A 17,042-nucleotide genomic window follows, 5' to 3' on the forward strand; every position below is an offset into this window, starting at 1 on the left:
CATCTTTGGACCTAGTTTATCATTTTTAAAAAAGAAGGCTATTGAATATATATTTAAAACAAAGTTTCTAATATCATCTTGCAGAACTATGAAGTGTAAGGGAAAGCATTTTTGGTGCCCTAATAAATGTCAGGGCCTTCTGTTATGCATTTCCTAATATTTAAGGCTAATCATTTAAGGCTTTTGACACTGAATTTGAGCCTGTTTTAACATGCATATGGGTTTTGTCCCCAACAGAAACTGGATGTAATAAAACACTGCTTGACTGGGGGGCAGGTACAGTTTTCAGAGGTGGTGATGATACTTTTTTTCATTCTTATTTTCAAAATAGAGACTGTAGCCTTCAAAAAGATTTTGTAATCCCTCACTGCTTTCCTTCTAAGATTCTTTGGGTCTCTGAAAGCCATGAGTGTTTGTATCTAAATAAGAATCTGGAGCTAGCCTGGAGATTCTGAAGCTTAAAGAATCAGTTTTCTTCTTTTGGGTCTGTAGGGGAACAGGGAGACCAGCAAACCTTTTGCAGAATGTTCTCTTCCCCTGATAGTGAAAAAAAAAAAAAAAAGCAGAAAAATTAGCAACATGATATTGAAATCTGAGCAATGACCTTTAGGAAATGTTAAAGGGATAGTGGCAGTGACTATGAAAAGAGAGTAGTTTTTGAACAGGGTTAATTTTCCCTCCAAATCATACTTTGAAACATGAAGTTAAAGCAGTAAGTTTTGTGATCACAAAATAAAAATTGCCAAGGGCGTATCATTCAAGGCTAAAAGTGCTGAGAACAGGAGAAAGTTTAAAATAGAATTATTTATTTCTTAGATGTCAAGATACATAAACTTCCTTATGATCACAGAGATAGTGCTGTTTCAAAATGCTCCCAAAATGGATTCTATAGTATTTATTTTCCAAATTTAGAATTTGATATTTTTGCTAACTAAGCAATGAGGTTGTATGTGAAAATTAAAAAAAAAAAGACAGTTATGATTACAGGTCTTGCTGTGTCACTTTAATCATATTTAATTCACTTTTCTAACAACAATTTAATATATTAGGAAATATTTCAAAATGTAAATATAGGTTTTATCAATTTGCAAAGCGATTGCTTGATGGTAATAGATTCTTCTTAAACATCAAGTCACGACATCTATCTCATTCCTGACTCAAGTTCCTGGTCTATTTTGGTGAATATACTATGTGTATTTAGGGTGGAAAAGTATATTCTGGAGTTGGTGGATTCTTGTTTTACAAATATCAACTAGATCAAGATAGCTAATAGTGTTGTTTAGATCCTATAAGGTTTACTAATATATTTTTGTAGTTGTTTGAAAATATGATTTTTATTACTCAAAAAGATCCCGTAAGATGAAAACAAAAATACCATGATATTAAAGGTCCTCACTGAAACCACATTTGGCAAAATGTCTACTCAAATTACATAGATTTACATAATTTTAATAACAATCATCAAAAAATTAAACACTGAATTCCCTTTACTCATTTTTTCTACAAATATGTTTTCTATAGTTTCTTTTTTTTTTTCTTTTGGGACTTTCATTTTAGGTTCAGAGATACATGCACAGGTTTAGTCTATAGGTAAATTGCATGTTACAGGGATTTGGTACATGGATTATTTTTTCACCAAAAAATAATAAGCTTAGTGCCCAATAGATAGTTTTTCAGTCCTCACTCTCCTCCCATTCTCCACCCTCGAGTAGATCTCAGTGTCTGTTATTTTCTTCTTTGTGTCTATGTGTATTCAATGTTTAGCTTCCACTTATAAGTGACAACATGCAGTATTTGGTTTTCTGTCCTGATCAGTTTGCTCAGGATTATGACCTCCAGCTCCAACCATGTCACCACAGAGGACATGAATACTTTTTTTTTTTTTTTTATGGTTGCGTGTTTCCCATTTGCTTGGTTGATTTTCTCCATCCCTTTATTTTGAGCCTATCCATGTTATTGCATGTGAGATGGATGCCTTGAAGACAACACACCAATGAATTTTGCTTCTTTATCCAGCTTGCGATGCTGTGCCTTTTAATTGATGCATTTAGCCAATTGCCATTTAAGGTTGATATTGATACATGCAGATTTAATCCTGTCATCTTGTTTTTAGCTGGTATTATACAGATTTGATTGTGTAGTTGCTTTACAGTATCAATGGTCTATGTACTTGTGTGTTTTTGTGGTTGCTGGTAATGATCTTTCCGTACACATTTAATACTCCCTTCACATATCTGATGGTAATTCTTTTATTATTTGCTTATCTGAAAAGGATCTTATTTCTCCTTTGCTTATGAAGCTTAGTTTGGCAGAATAAGAAATTCTTATTTGGATTTTATTTTCTTTAAAAATACTGAATCTAAGCTCTCAATCTCTTCTGCCTTGTAGGATTTCTGCTGAAAGGTCTGCTATTAGCTTGATGGGGTTGTCTTTGTAAGCAACCTGTCCCTTCTCTTTAGCTGCCTTTAACATTTTTTCTTTCATTTCAACCTTGGAGAATCAGGCGACTCTGTCTTGGCAATGATCGTCTTGTATAATATCTTGCAGGGGTTCTCTTCATTTCCTGGATTTGAATACTGGACTCTCTAGTGAGGTTGAGTAATTTTTCATTGACATTATCTTGAAATATGCTTTCCAAATTGCTTGCTCTCTCTCCCTCACTTTCAAGGATGCCAATGCATCAGAGATTTGGTCTCTTTACATAATCTCATGTTTCTTGGAGGTTTTGTTTATTCTTTTTATATCCTTTTTTCTTTCTTTTTGCCGGACCGAGTTACTTTGGAGAACTGGTCTTCAAGCTCTGAGAGTCTTTCCTCAGCATGGTCTACCCTGCTGTTAATACTTGCAATTGTATTGTGAAATTCTCAAAGTGAGATTTTCAGCTCTGTCACTCTATCACATCAGTTTGGTTCTTTCTTAAATGACCATTTCATCTTTCAGCTCCTGGATTGCATTATTGTATTCCTTAGTTTCATAGGATTGGGTTTCAGTTTTCTCCCAGATCTTGATCATCTTCATTCCTATCCATATTCTGAAGTCTATATCTGTCATTTCTGTCTTTTCAGCCTAGTTAAGAACCATCACCGAAGAACTGGAGTGATCATTTGGAGGTAAAAAGACACGCTGGCTTTTTGAGTTGCCAGAGTTTTTGCACTGGTTCTTTCTTACCTTTGATATTACTGTCCTTTGGATGGAGATTTTGGCTTTTATCTTCTTTGATGCCCTGGGAGTTTGATTGTGGCATATGATGGGTTCAGTCAACCGGCTTCATTTCTGGAAGATTTTAGAAAGCCAAGGCTCACTCGACACTGCTGGGCTGCATGTTTTAACTCTTGGGGCCTGGTACTGGGCCCCTGGCCTTGTTCTCTGGCCCCTCAAGGTTAGGAAGCTGCTGCACTGGAGAGGTTGAGCTGTTCTTGTCCTCTGGCCACCACACTCTGATGGGGAGGGGTGCTGGCCAAAGCATGTCACTGGAGTGGTGGCAGTGGGATCCATGCTGGCTCATGCATGCCAGCAGTCACAGCAATGTGGCAGGGTGCACACACGTTGACTTGGGCAGGGCGACTGTGGGAGCAGGGAGGTGGTGTTCTTGCACATATTTATGCCAGTGATGACAGCACAGCAAGGGCAGTACACTAGCAGAGATGGAGTTGCTTGTGTCCATGTGTGCATTCACACTGGCTGCATTGCTGGTGGTGGTGGTGGGGGTCGGAGGGGAGCAGTGTTGCCAGCATCTGTGCACAGAACCTGCATGTTAATGGCATGGGGAAGCAACAGGGTGGACTCATACAAGCACAGCGATGGAGGATGGCCATGAGCAAATGCATGTCAGTAAAGCATTATGGGAGGGCTGTGATGGGGTGAGGCTGTGGGTGAGCTGGTTCATGTAAGTGGGGCCTGGTCTGCTGGAGTTCTCTGATAATCAGGCACAGTCTGCCATTGAAGGAGCTATGATGAGGGTTCCTAGAAGCACCCCTGTTGGGTGTCCAAGGTTGCATTTCAAGCAAGCATGACCAGACTGGCTCCCCAAGAGAGGCCAGCAGGCAAGACAGTATCAGATCAGGCATCAGGCCTCATCCCATGAGCAAGACTTCCCTGCTTTGTCTAGCTCTAACAGTCATATTGAGGCTAAAGTATCCTGGAGAAGCATAGTGAGCCTTGGAGGATGGACGTCCTTGGCTGTGCTTCACTGCGGCTGTTCTCGCACCACTCTGGGCTCTGCACAGGCTGGAGTCCTGCCCATATGACCTCTCTAAGCAGCTTTTCCTACCATCTCAAATGCCCATAGAGGTTGGGGGACCTACCAGAATGGGTCCATGGTGAGAGTGGGTCACTCCTCACCAGTAAACTCACCCTTTCCCCGGGAGTCTCTGAGGGTCAGGTACAAGTCCTGAGGCTCAGCCACAATATGCAGGGTTCCCAGCTTCCTCTCTCTTCAGCCCAGCATCTGCATCCTCTCTGCATCCACTCTTAATGTCTTCCATCAGAAGATCTGCTCAGAGGTGTGTTATAGTCTTTCCAATGTCCCAGTCTCTCAGTGCGTGATATTTCTCCTGGTACATCTAGTCAGCAATCTTGGCAATTCTCCAAGGTTCTCTGATAAAACAAACAACAACAAAAACAAATATATGTATGTATATATGTATATTAGTTTCTAAGACAGGGAGAAATTTTTAAATGATTACCCAATTATTTATTTCTTCCTTTAATCCTGTTTTGCTTTATATGTTTTAAGGTTCTATTATTAGGTGTAGGTGTATACATATTCATGATTATTATATGTTCCAAATCGATTCACCTCTTAACATTATAAAATAATACTCTTTATATTATCAATACTTATATGTTAATAATAATTTGTCTTCAAGTCTATTTTATCTGACATTAATATAGTTTCACTAGTTTTCTTATGCTTACATTTTCTTATTACATGATATATCTTTTTCTAACAATTACTTTTAACTTGTTTATATTAATGTGCTTCTCTTTGTGATAGAATATAATTACATCTTCCTTTATTTCTAATAATCTCTGCCTTTTAATTAGAGTGTTTTTAATCAATATTTAATGGCATTATTGATTACGTTAAATTCAGGTCTACCATTTTATTATTTGTTCACTGTGTATAACATTTCTCCCTCTTTCTTTCCCCATTCTTGTCTTCTTTTATTTGTAGTGTTTTGGAATTTAGCTTTTTAACTATATCTATTTGCTTTTTCTTTTCAAGTGGTTGCTCCAGGGATTACTATGTGCACTTTATTTTTCTCAGTCTACTTAGAGTATTAATATGTAGAAACCTTGCATATAAGTAAGTTCACTTATCCACACACCCTCCACTATGCTTTATGTAATTTTAACATCTGGGTTATCTCTAATTTGTCATCTGTTGTTTGCCTTTTTCTTTGCAATAAAGCCACATTTTTCTCACACACACATATGAGTAATTTTAGATTGTCTCCTGGAAGTTGTGAATGTTATGTTTTATAGACTCTATTGTATTACATTGTTTTAAGGACTATTGTTTTGTTTTAGGAGGCAATTCACTTAGAATCATATTGTCAATTCTCACACCTGTGGTGGGTGGTGGCTCAGATATCAGATCAATTCTTTTTTTTTTTTTTTGAGATGGAGTCTGGCTCTGTCGCCCAGCCTGGAGTGCAGTGGCCGGATCTCAGCTCACTGCAAGCTCCGCCTCCCGGGTTCACGCCATTCTCCTGCCTCAGCCTCCCCAGTAGTTGGGACTACAAGCGCCGCCACCTCGCCCGGCTAATTTTTTGTATTTTTTTTTTTTAGTAGAGACGGGGTTTCACCGTGTTAGCCAGGATGGTCTCGATCTCCTGACCTCGTGATCCACCCGTCTCGGCCTCCCAAAGTATCAGATCAATTCTTAAATCTTTGGATGTACACTATTTTCAGTTTGTCATACACAACAGGTTCAATAGTCAGCCAGTGACAGGCTGAGTTAAACCATGAGACTTGGGGTTCAACTTCTCTGTGCCTTAGCTTTCTGAGTACGTTCCTTTATTCTCTGGTAGCCTGGGTTGTTTGATCTTCCTTGATGAGTACCTTTGGCCAGAAGGACTGGGTTCTCTATCACAGATTTGCATTTGTTTTTGCTTTCAAGGCAATGCCTGTGGCCACTCTTAGGGAAAACTCACAAAATCCAGGGAACTCTTATATGCCAGTCACTTGCTACAGGTTTCTACTCCAATCCAACGTCTATGACCACTGTTCAACCTCTAGAGTTCTATGTTAGATTTTAGTGTCATTGATTTGTTTTTCAAATTTGAAAACTGTTAATTGTAGAAGAAATTGACCTGTTAGGCACCCAGTCTTCCAAGACAGAAGGCCAAATTCTCATTAATTTCTTTATTTCCCTTCCTCCTGAAGGAAAGGCCTGAGAATCATTTAACTCCAGTTACCCACTTCCAAAAGCATATGCTGCTAAGTCTTACATTTTAATTACCTTGATGTTTTAGACTCCACATTACATCATTCTTATTGTTTTATGCTTTCAATATTAATTCAACTCCACAATACATCTTTCTTATTATTTTATACTTTCAATATTAGTTCATCTTTACTTTTTTATGTACTCTTCTTGATGCACTATACTTCTTTCTATATTTCTGAGCTGTATCTTAGATTATTTTCTTCTGCCTGAAAAAAATTTTTAGCATTTTCTTCAGTGATGGTACACTGAAAACTTTTCTCGTTTTTCTTTGTCAGAAAGTGTCTTTGTTTTACTCTTACTCTTGAATAATATTTTCAAAAAGTTGTAGTTTTGCAATTATTTCATTTCACCAATTTGACAATACCATTTCTTTTCCTTCCTGTCTTTATTATTTCTGTTGAAAAGTTGGCTTTCATTCTAATTGCTGTTCCCTGAAAATAATTTATTCATATAATGTATATTAATATTTTTTCTTTGAATTTAGCTTCAATACTGCTATGATCATAATCCTGAAGTGATTTTCTTTTAAATGTTCCTACTTGGGATTTGTAGGATTTGTAGGCTTCTAAGCTTGATGCTTTTCCTCAATTAAAAACAAATTCTTTATCATTATGTTCTCTAATATCATTTGTGTCCTATCCTCTCTTCTCTTTTATTTTGGGTTCAAATTACATATAAGCAGACCTACATATGATCTCTCTTTTTTCTCTTTTTATATTTTCTAGACTTATATATATATATAATTTTGTGTTGTTATTAGAAATTTATTTCTAATCTCTAATCTGGTTCACAAATTCTCTCTTGTCTGCTGTTAATTCCACCATTTGAGTTTTTCACTTTGGTGTTTAGGTTTCTCGGTTATAGAATTTCAATGTAGTTCTTTCCAGTTTCAAGCTTCAATTATTTTATTCCTGCCCTTAACTTCTTAATTTAGTAAGCATACTTATTTTAAAACCTGGAATTGACAACTTCCCCCAGTGAATCTGTTTCTATTCTTATCATTATTGATACTACTTTCCAGTCATGTTATTTTTACAGCTTATATAACTAGTATTTTGATTTCATGTTTTAAATTTTGTATTTTCATTTTTAAAATGTCAGCCTTAATTTTAGTTACAGAGGTACATGTACATATTTGTTACATGGGAATATTGCCTGATGCTGAAATTTGGAGTATGGATCCCGTCACCCTGATAGTAAGCGTAGTACTCATTGGGTATTTTTTGTAACCCAGCCCCTCTCCTTCCATCCTCTAGTAGTTCATAATGTTTATTGTTTCCATACTTATGTCCATGTGTGTCAGTATTTTCAAAGCTTTGTAGATAGTTTGGGTAATAGAAACATTTTGTTTTTCCCAAAAGTATTTACATTATTATATTCAAAGTACCTAGCCATCTGGGATTACTCAAAGCTGAGATGCCCACAAAGCTGAACCGCAGTCCCTGAAGAAGCTGTCTTCTTCGGTATCACAGTTACTCTCTAGTGAGGTTCTTTAGAGTTCCATCTCAGTGTAAGGGAGATGCATCAGGGCTTTCACTGGTATGCCTTGCACCCATAGGCTTTCACTCTAGCCTTGAGGCTATCAAATGAGCCATCCATCGTTTTATTCTGTCAGCTCCCCCGTAGATTTTTTTACTTACTCCCAGGGGAAATATAACTCAAATTCCTCTGATTTTCAATCTTTCCATGCATCCCAGCCTGGTAATTCCTCACCATTATGCTATCTCCCTATTGCTTTCAAGCAAAATTGTTTATATATTGACAAGTTTTTCATTTGACTTCCAGGGGATAGTTGGACCAAGTTACCTAATCTGCCATTATAGGAAGCAAAAATGTAAAGTTAAATATTTTTTTAAATTCATAGTATAAGAAGACAACTATTATTTAACTGTAATAATATTATTTGATGGGGTAATTACAGCAAGTTAGGGAAATAATCAAATACTACCTGCGATAGTCAAAATAATCAAATCTATGCACTTTACCAAAATTTTTAAATTAGCATATAGTATTTGCTATTTTTGTAAGAAAGGATATTTTTTCAAAACATTATTTATAAATACTACAGAGTATTCTTTATTTAGACATATAATGACTTACCCTGCTGTATCCCTCTTTCACAATAAATATCCTTCTGCATAAATCATTATTATGTTTGCTAGTAGTTTTGGATTTTCAGTTTTTCCTTTCATTTAGAAAAATGGCTCTTGTATTTATTTAATGTAACCAGCAAATATTCATTGCTTAGTTCTATTTTACTAATTTCTTTTATAAATATTATTATTCTGGTTTTCCACAAGTTTGACCTTTTTTTCTGACTTTCTATCTTAAATGCTCAGTACATATATTTCTACTGGCTTTCATGTTTTAAAAATGTGTTTCAGGCCACAGATATGTCATGGTTACAGCATTATGTTGTTAATTTCTAATATAATTCATTATGTTATATCCTATTTATTATGTTTTATTGTTAAATTTCTCTATATTCTAGAACTATCATTATTTTACTCTTTTACCTGAGGGAAATTTACAATGACTACTTTTTGACATGACTCAAAAAAGTTTATAATTCTGACACTCCTGACTTATGACCACAGACAATGGGCATGAGATTTAAAATTATATTATAGAACAAAACTGTGTCATTTTGGTTTGATAGTAAATGTTTAATTTAACCTTTTCACTCTTAAATCCTATTTTATTTTGCTCTATTGTATTGCTTGCTCTGAAGAAAGTGGTTACCATGTTTTGAGTGAGCACATGGATGTGAGACCTACCCACAGTAAAATGAGAGGTCTTGGAAGCAGATCCCCCTACAACTGAGCTTGAGATGACTCCAGACCTGGCCAGCACCTCAATTATAACCTTGTCAGTAACGCTGAGACAGAACCATTCTCAGGGTTCTGTCTCACCACCCTGAACCGCCCCAGGTGGTTACAGTCTGTGAGAAAAATAAATGTTTGTTGCTTCAAGCCACTAAGTTTTGGAGTAATGTATTACACAAGAAAGAGATAACTAGTATACATCTCATTTCTTTTCTACCAATATTAAATAATTAATAAAATTTCAAGTGACAAGGTAACATATAGGAAAAAGAGAGTATGGCCAAACCAAGATGTTTAAAACAAAATTACAGTCAAGTCTCAATTGTGTATAAGTAAGGAAATAGGAAGTACTGATCTCTCCAGAGATGATGATAAGAAACCCAGCTATCTGTCCCTGGGGTCAGGAAATAAAAATCTAATGTCGGAAATCAAAGAAGAGGAATGAAGTTAATGTATAGTTTAAGACTTCCCAAATGCAGTTCACATGAACCAAATTCATGGCCACGGCCCCACCTTCACCATCTTACACCCAATTGAGTTGTATCACAGAAACGTCATTGGCTCACTTGCAGACTGCTGATTGAAATCTGCTCTGTCGTCAAGCTTCAGATTCATGGCAGAGCATTGTATTCCAATCTCTTTTATCCTTACATGTATTTAACACAAGGGATTATGATTTAAATTGAACCTAAAAGCTAAAATTTCTGTGACAGATATTTATTTAAAGCCAAATTAGAAATGGTATGCTCTATCAAACGCTTTGGGAAGAATCCTCAAGAGAATTACATTTTCTGCTATGTGCTTTATCTCTTCCACAATATAAAAGATGGGACTTTTCCTTTTGGAGTGTTTTAAGATCTCTGACATCTGGTTTAGAAAGTGATGAACGTGCAACTTCAGTAATATCTTGCTTTAGTCACAGGAAACATCAATAGACAGAACTACTCCTGTGATGTTCATACTAGTGCACTCTATCATAGCAACATTTTTGTTAAAATTTAGACTTGGTCCTGTCACTTGACTTGTGGAGAATGAGTTATCTTGTTTCAAAAATCTTTGCCAACTATCAGTCATCATTAGTGAAAACATCTTTTTTCTGCCCTATTCTGTCTAATAATTCAATATACATACTTTCTTAATCACATCTTTGTTGTATTTTCCCCCTTTATCGTCCTTTGCTCCAATTTTTCATTTTAGTATAGCTGTTCCAATTTCAGGTGCCTTTTGAAAAATTGTCATAAAGCTTCCTCTCTTTCTGTTTTTATTCTCTGACCTTGGCAAACTGGGGTCCTGAAACCTAAAACAGATATTTTTATTTCTGCTTCTAAAAAGACCACCTATGAATAACTATAAATGTATGATTATAAACAAGGGAGGCATTTGGGGAGACATCCCTTAGCAGACTCCTCTTATAAAGCAGTGCAGCATATTGCGTAAGGGCTCTGGCTTTGGACACAGGTGGATCTGGGCTTACATTCTAGTTTTGCTATTTAACTGTGTGACCATGGGGAGAGTTCTCTATGTTCTCCGGGTATCAGGTTCCTTATATATTAAATGATATTTGGTTAGAATATTACTTTGGGTTTTAGATATAATGATGTATGTAAGGTGCTTTTTTAAAAGAGCTTGGAATATAATAAATGCTCAAAAACTATCAGCCCCACCTCTCCCAAGAAAGGTTGGTTTTGGTTATGCTATAATATCATAGGCATTTCTACAATAATGAGATAGATAACTTTTTCCTTTATTGGATATAGAAGGAAGAAATTTAGCCTGTAAGACAATCATATTAAGGGAATTATGTGGCCTTTTTAACAGGGTTTACTTCAGGTCCACAGCAGTATATGTGAGCACACTCTTGACTGATAAGAGATGTAAAAATCACCTCTTACGCCTGGTGCGGTGACTCATGCCTATAATCCTAGCCTTTTGGGAGACCAAGGCAGGTGGATCACTTGAGGTCAGTAGTTCAAGATTAGCCTGGCCAACATGGTGAAACCGCCATCTCTACTAAAAATACAAAAAATTAGCCAGGTGTAGTGGTTCCTGCCTGTAATCCCGGCTACTCAGAAGGCTGAACCAGGAGAATCCCTGAACCCGGCCGGAGAGGTTGCAGTGAGCTGAGATCACACCATTGCACTCCAGCCTAGAGGACAAGAGTGAAACTTTATCCAAAAACAAACAAACAAACAACAAAAAAGCAAGTCTTATTAAGTTCCTGATCTATGTTAAGAAATGTATGACAGCCATTAGATAGAAAGATAGATGATGATGATGATGATAGATGATAAATGGACAGAAAGAAATAGAGTCATGAGATCACAGAATTTAAAAAATTAAGAAAGCTTAAATAATTGGTAAAGCAACCCCTAATTTTACAGATGAAAGGAAAGATATGATGTTGAATTTACAAGATCACAATTGTCTTAGATTCCTTTCTTGTGTTATTTCCACTACACCAAAATGTTGACTACAGACGTTTCCATAGAATCTTGTAAATAGCACTGAAGAATTTATAATCATTTGCAACTATTTGTACAATGCAAAATATTTAAAGAATTTAAAATTGAAAGACCTCTTACAGAAGTTTATTGAAGATTGTTACTTTTTGATAAAGCAAAATATTTTGCCTAAACTAGATACACACCTGCATTTGAATCTATTTCATTGTCCTACCAGACAATAAATGGCCTTTGAAGGTAAAAATGGATTTACTACTTAAAATCATTCAAACATATGCAGTCAGAACTGTTGAAAGCAGTAAGTGCAGTTATCAAGTAAAATTCCCAAAGTGTATAACCTTCTCTCATCCAGCATGTTAAGCCTTTGGCAAAGTTTATTAGCATTTTAAAAACACTAAAAGGAAAAAGAAAGTCTCCCTAATTTTAGAATAAACTAAAATATACTGAATACCAATGCTCCAGGGACTTTAAGAAACACTTTTGAAGGGGGAGGACACAGCCAGGTGGAACAGCTCCCACATAGGGCCTGAGACAGTTGGCATGCTTTTAACAGATCTTCAGAGGGACAGTACTGAGAGTGGACAGAGGGAAGACCCAGAAGCTAGGCCGAAGGGAGAGAAAGCTGGAAAATCCACACAGGGCTACTGTGCACCAGAACTCATTTTTGGACCATAACAGCACCAGGGGAATGGGTGAGTTGAACTGGCAAGGAGCAACCTGTTCTTGCCACAGGTCTCTGGAACCCTGGCATGAGGAGACCCCTTGACCACCACTGACTCATGAGTTGGCAGAGAGACCTGCTAAAAGAATTTGAAAAATTAAGAAAACTTAGAGAAGTAGTAGGGGTAGAAGCCGGCTGATATGGAAATCAGAGGGTTTGGTGTGAGAACACATGCAGCAGAGCATGTCCAGGGACAGCCATCTTCTTAGGCTCAAGTTGCTCCCACTGAGACTTTAGCCCTAGGGGAACTGTTGGACCTGATCTCTGCAGGGTGGTCTTGCCCATCATATGGGGCTGGTCAAATCTAAACACCCTTTGGTCTGCTGTCGTTTCCTGAGGCCCCTGCCTGGCCATGGCTGCTTGCAGGGCAGTCTTGGGCCTAAACAATAGCTTCTGTGCTGGTAGAGCATCACTGACCAGCTGGAGAACTTCAGAGAGGCGGCCCCTATGGTGGCACATCAGCCAACCTGCTCCCTCCCCGTAGTGCAGTTTCCACTGTGACCATGGTAACTCCCTACATTGCTTTGCTGGCACCTGTCTGCATAGGCAGGTTTGCTTTCCTTGCCCCACCCAGGCACAGGAGTTCAGTCTGCCCACCCTTTCCTTACTGCCCTGCCATTGCAGGCAAAGATTTGCTGGACAAAGAGCCAGCAAGCCTCACTCCCTTCCTTGTAATAACATTGCACGGAGAACAGCAGATTCTCCCCCACCATGAGCAATCACTCCTGCTTGTGGGGCACAGAGAAAGCACCCAGACCTGAACTTGCCAGCACCTCACCCCAAGCCAACACCACCTCCAGCACAACTGTGTGCAGTCGCCAGCATGGGCCCCTGCCAACCCAGCTGCGTTGCCTCTACCACTGTGGTACATGCCTGTAGAGAGGCAGGCACTCTGACACCCACTAGCACTCTACCATAGCTGCTGCACCTCAGCTCCCTCAGTGCAGTGAATTCCAAACCTCAAGGATCCAGATCCAGAGAACAAACTCGAGGTCCAATACAAGTCCCCCAGAGTTAGAGCACACAGTCCAGGAGTTGGGAGCTAAGGAATGGCCACCTAAAGTCTCTCAGAAAGAAAGCCAGTTGGATGAATCCACCTTCTACCTCAATCAATCAAACCCTCAGGGTCACTAAATAGGATAAAAGAAATAAAACCCGTTCGAAGGTCAGCAACCTCCAAGATCGAAGGTCGATAAGCTCTCAAAGATGAAAAAAGAATCAGCAAGATAACTCTGAAAACTCAAAATGCTGGAGTGCCTTCTTTCCTCCAAATGACTGCATCGCCTCTCCAGCAAGGGTTTTGAACTGAGCTGAGATGGCTGAAATGGCAGAAACAGAAATCAGAATATGGATAAGAAAAAAGATCATTGAGCTACAGGAGTATGTTGAAACCCAATGCAAAGAAAGTAAAAATTACAATAAAACAATGCAGGAACTGACAGACAAAATAACCAGTATAGAAAAGAATATAACAGACCCAACAGAGCTGAAAAACAGTATAAAAGTTGCATAATGTAATCACAAGTATCAATAGCAGAACAGAACAAGCAGAGAAAAGAATCTCAGGGCCTGAATACTGGCTTTCTGAAATAAGACAGTCTGACAAAAATACATAAAAAAGAATGAAAAGGAACCCACAAAACCTCCAAGAAATATGAGATTATGTAAAGAGACCAAATCTTCAACTCATTGGTGTCCCTGAAGGAGATGGGGAGAATGCCAACTTGGAAAACATATTCCAGGATATTATCCATGAGAACTTCCCCAGCCTAGCTAGAGAGGCCAATATTCAACTTCAGGAAATACAGAGAACTCCAGTAAGTTACTTCACAAGAAGATCATCCCAAGACAAATAATTATCAAATACTCCAAAGTCAAAATGAAAGAAAAAATGTTAAAGGCAGCTAGAGAGAAAGGTCAAGTCTCCTTCAAAGAAAGCCCATTAGACTAACAGTCGACCTCTCAACAGAAACCATACAAGCCAGAAGTGATTGGAAGCCAACATTCAGCATTCTTAAAGAAGTTTCAACCCAGAATTTCATATCTTGCCAAACTAAGCTTCATACATGAAGGAAAAATACGGTTATTTCAGACACACAATTGCTGCAGAATTTATTACCACTAGACCTGCCTCACAGGAGCCCCTGAAGGAAGCACTAAATATGCAAAGGAAAGACATTACCAGCCACTACAAAAACACACTTATATACACAGACCAGTGACACTATAAAGATATCACATAAGTCTACAGAATAACCAGCTAACACGATGACAGAATCAAATTCACATCTATCAATACTAATCTTAACTGTATGCAAACTAAATGCCACAATTAAAAGACACAGAGTGGCAGGCTGGATAAAGAACCAAGACCCATTAGTATGCTGTCTTCAAGAGACCCACCTCACATACAATGACATTCATAGGCTCAAAATAAGAATCTATCAATACAGAATCTATCTATACAGAAGAATCTATCAAGCATATGGAAAACAGAAAACTCAGGGGTTGCAATCTTAGTTTCTGACAAAACAGACATTAAACCAACAAAAATTTTTTAAAAACAGCACTTTGGGAGGTGCTGTTGGGAGGTCAAGGTGGGCAGATCACAAGGTCAGGAGATCGAGACCATCCTGGCTAACACGGTGAAACCCTGTCTCTACCAAAAATACAAAAAATGGCCAGGCGTGGCGGTGGGCACCTGTAGTCCCACCTACTTGGGAGGCTGAGGCAGGAGAATGGTGTGAACCCAGGAGGCGGAGCTTGCAGTGAGCTGAGATTTCGCCACTGCTCTCCAGCCTGGGTGACAGAGCAAGACTCTGTCTCAAAAAAAAAAGAAAAAACAAAAACGGCAAACAACAACAACAGCAACAAAAAAGACAAAGAAGGGCATTATATAATAGTAAAGAGTTCAATTCCACAAGAATATCTAACTACCCTAAATATATATGCACTCAACACAGGAGCACCTAGATTTATAACGCAAGTTCTTAGAGACCTTGAAAGACTTAGACTCCCACATAACAGTGGGAGACTTTAACATTCCACTGAAAATATTAGGCAGATCATCAAGACAGAAAATTAACAGATATTCAGAACCAAAACTCTGTACTCAATCAAATGGACCTGATAGATATCTGCAGAACTCTCCATCCAAAAACAACAAAATATACATTCTTTTCATCACCATATGGTACTTACTCTAATGTTGATAACATAATTGGAAGCAAAACACTCCTTATCAAATGCAAAAGAACTGAAATCATAAAAATCTCTCAGACAACAGAGCAGTCAAATTACAGGTCAAGACTAAGAAGTTCACTCAAAACCATACAATCTCATGAAAACTGAATAACCTGCCCCTGAAAGAATTTTGGGTAAATAATGAAGTTAAGGCAGGAATCACAAAGTTCTTTGAAACTAATGAGAGCAAAGATATAACACACTAGAATTTCTGGAACACAACTAAGACCCTGTTAAGAGGGAAATTTATAGTACTAAATGCCCGCATCAAAAAGTTAGAAAGATCTCAAGTTAGCAAACTTACATCACAACTGAAAGAACTAGAGAACCAAGAGCAAACAAATCCCTAAGTCAGCAGAAGGCAAAATGTAACCAAAATCATAACTGAAATGGAGGAGATTGAGACATGAAAACACATTCAAAAGATCCAGGAATCCAGAGCTGCTGTTTTTTTTTTGTTTGTTTGTTTTTGTTTCTTCTTTAAGAAAAAACAAGGTAGATAGACCACTAGCCAGACTAATAACAAAAACAGAGAAGACTGAAGTAAACATAAAAAAAAATGACAAGGGGCATCTTACCACTGTCCTCACAGATATACAAACAACCATCAGAGAATATTATGAACACATATACGCACAGGAACTAAACAATCTAGAAGAAATAAATTAATTCCTGGACACATACAAGCTGCCAAGACTGAGCCAGCAAGAAATTTAACCCAAGAACAGAGCAATAACAAACACTGAAATTGAATTAGTAATAAAAGGCCTACCAACCAAAAAAGACCTAGGATCAGATGGATTCACAGTTGAATTCTACCAGATGTACAAAGAAGAGCTGGTACGATTAATGCTGAAACTACTCCAAAAAATTGACAAGGAGAGACTCCTTTCTAACTCACTCCATGAGGCCAGCATCACCCTGATACCAAAACTTGGCAGAGATACAACAAAAGAGAAACTTCAGGCCAATATTATTGATGAACATTGCAGCAAAAATCCTCAACAAATTACTTGCAAACTGAATCATCCAGAAGCACATCAAAAAGCGTATCCACCATGATCAAGTAGGCTTTATCCTTGAGATGCAAAATTGTTTAAACATTCGAACATCAATAAATATGATTAGAACTAAAGACAAAATCCATATGATTTTCTCAATAAATACAGAAAAGGCTTTCAATAAAATTCAACCCTATGTTATGTTAAAAGCTCTCAATAAATTAGTTATTTAAGGAACATATCTCAGAATAAGAGCCATCTATGACAGATTCACAGCCAACATCATATTAAATGAGCAAAAGCAGGAAGCATTCCTTTTGAAAACCTGCACAAGAC

The 17,042-nt window shown here is 37.7% G+C and overlaps 1 long non-coding RNA gene across 3 annotated transcripts in view; it reads right to left on the reverse strand.

Annotated features, from left to right (window-relative positions):
- Nucleotides 1–3,019: 3,019 nt before the first annotated feature.
- Nucleotides 3,020–17,042, reverse strand: part of LOC105489980 (uncharacterized) — a 54,709-nt gene continuing 40,686 nt past the window's right edge. For all 3 annotated transcript variants that reach the window (XR_011619912.1, XR_011619913.1, XR_011619911.1), the window contains one exon: nucleotides 3,020–4,596. This is a non-coding gene — a long non-coding RNA (uncharacterized lncRNA). The remainder of the gene's footprint in view (nucleotides 4,597–17,042) is intronic.

This window comes from Macaca nemestrina, chromosome 2 (assembly GCF_043159975.1).
Source record: "Macaca nemestrina isolate mMacNem1 chromosome 2, mMacNem.hap1, whole genome shotgun sequence".
In the NCBI taxonomy this organism is placed as follows: Eukaryota; Metazoa; Chordata; class Mammalia; order Primates; family Cercopithecidae; genus Macaca; species Macaca nemestrina.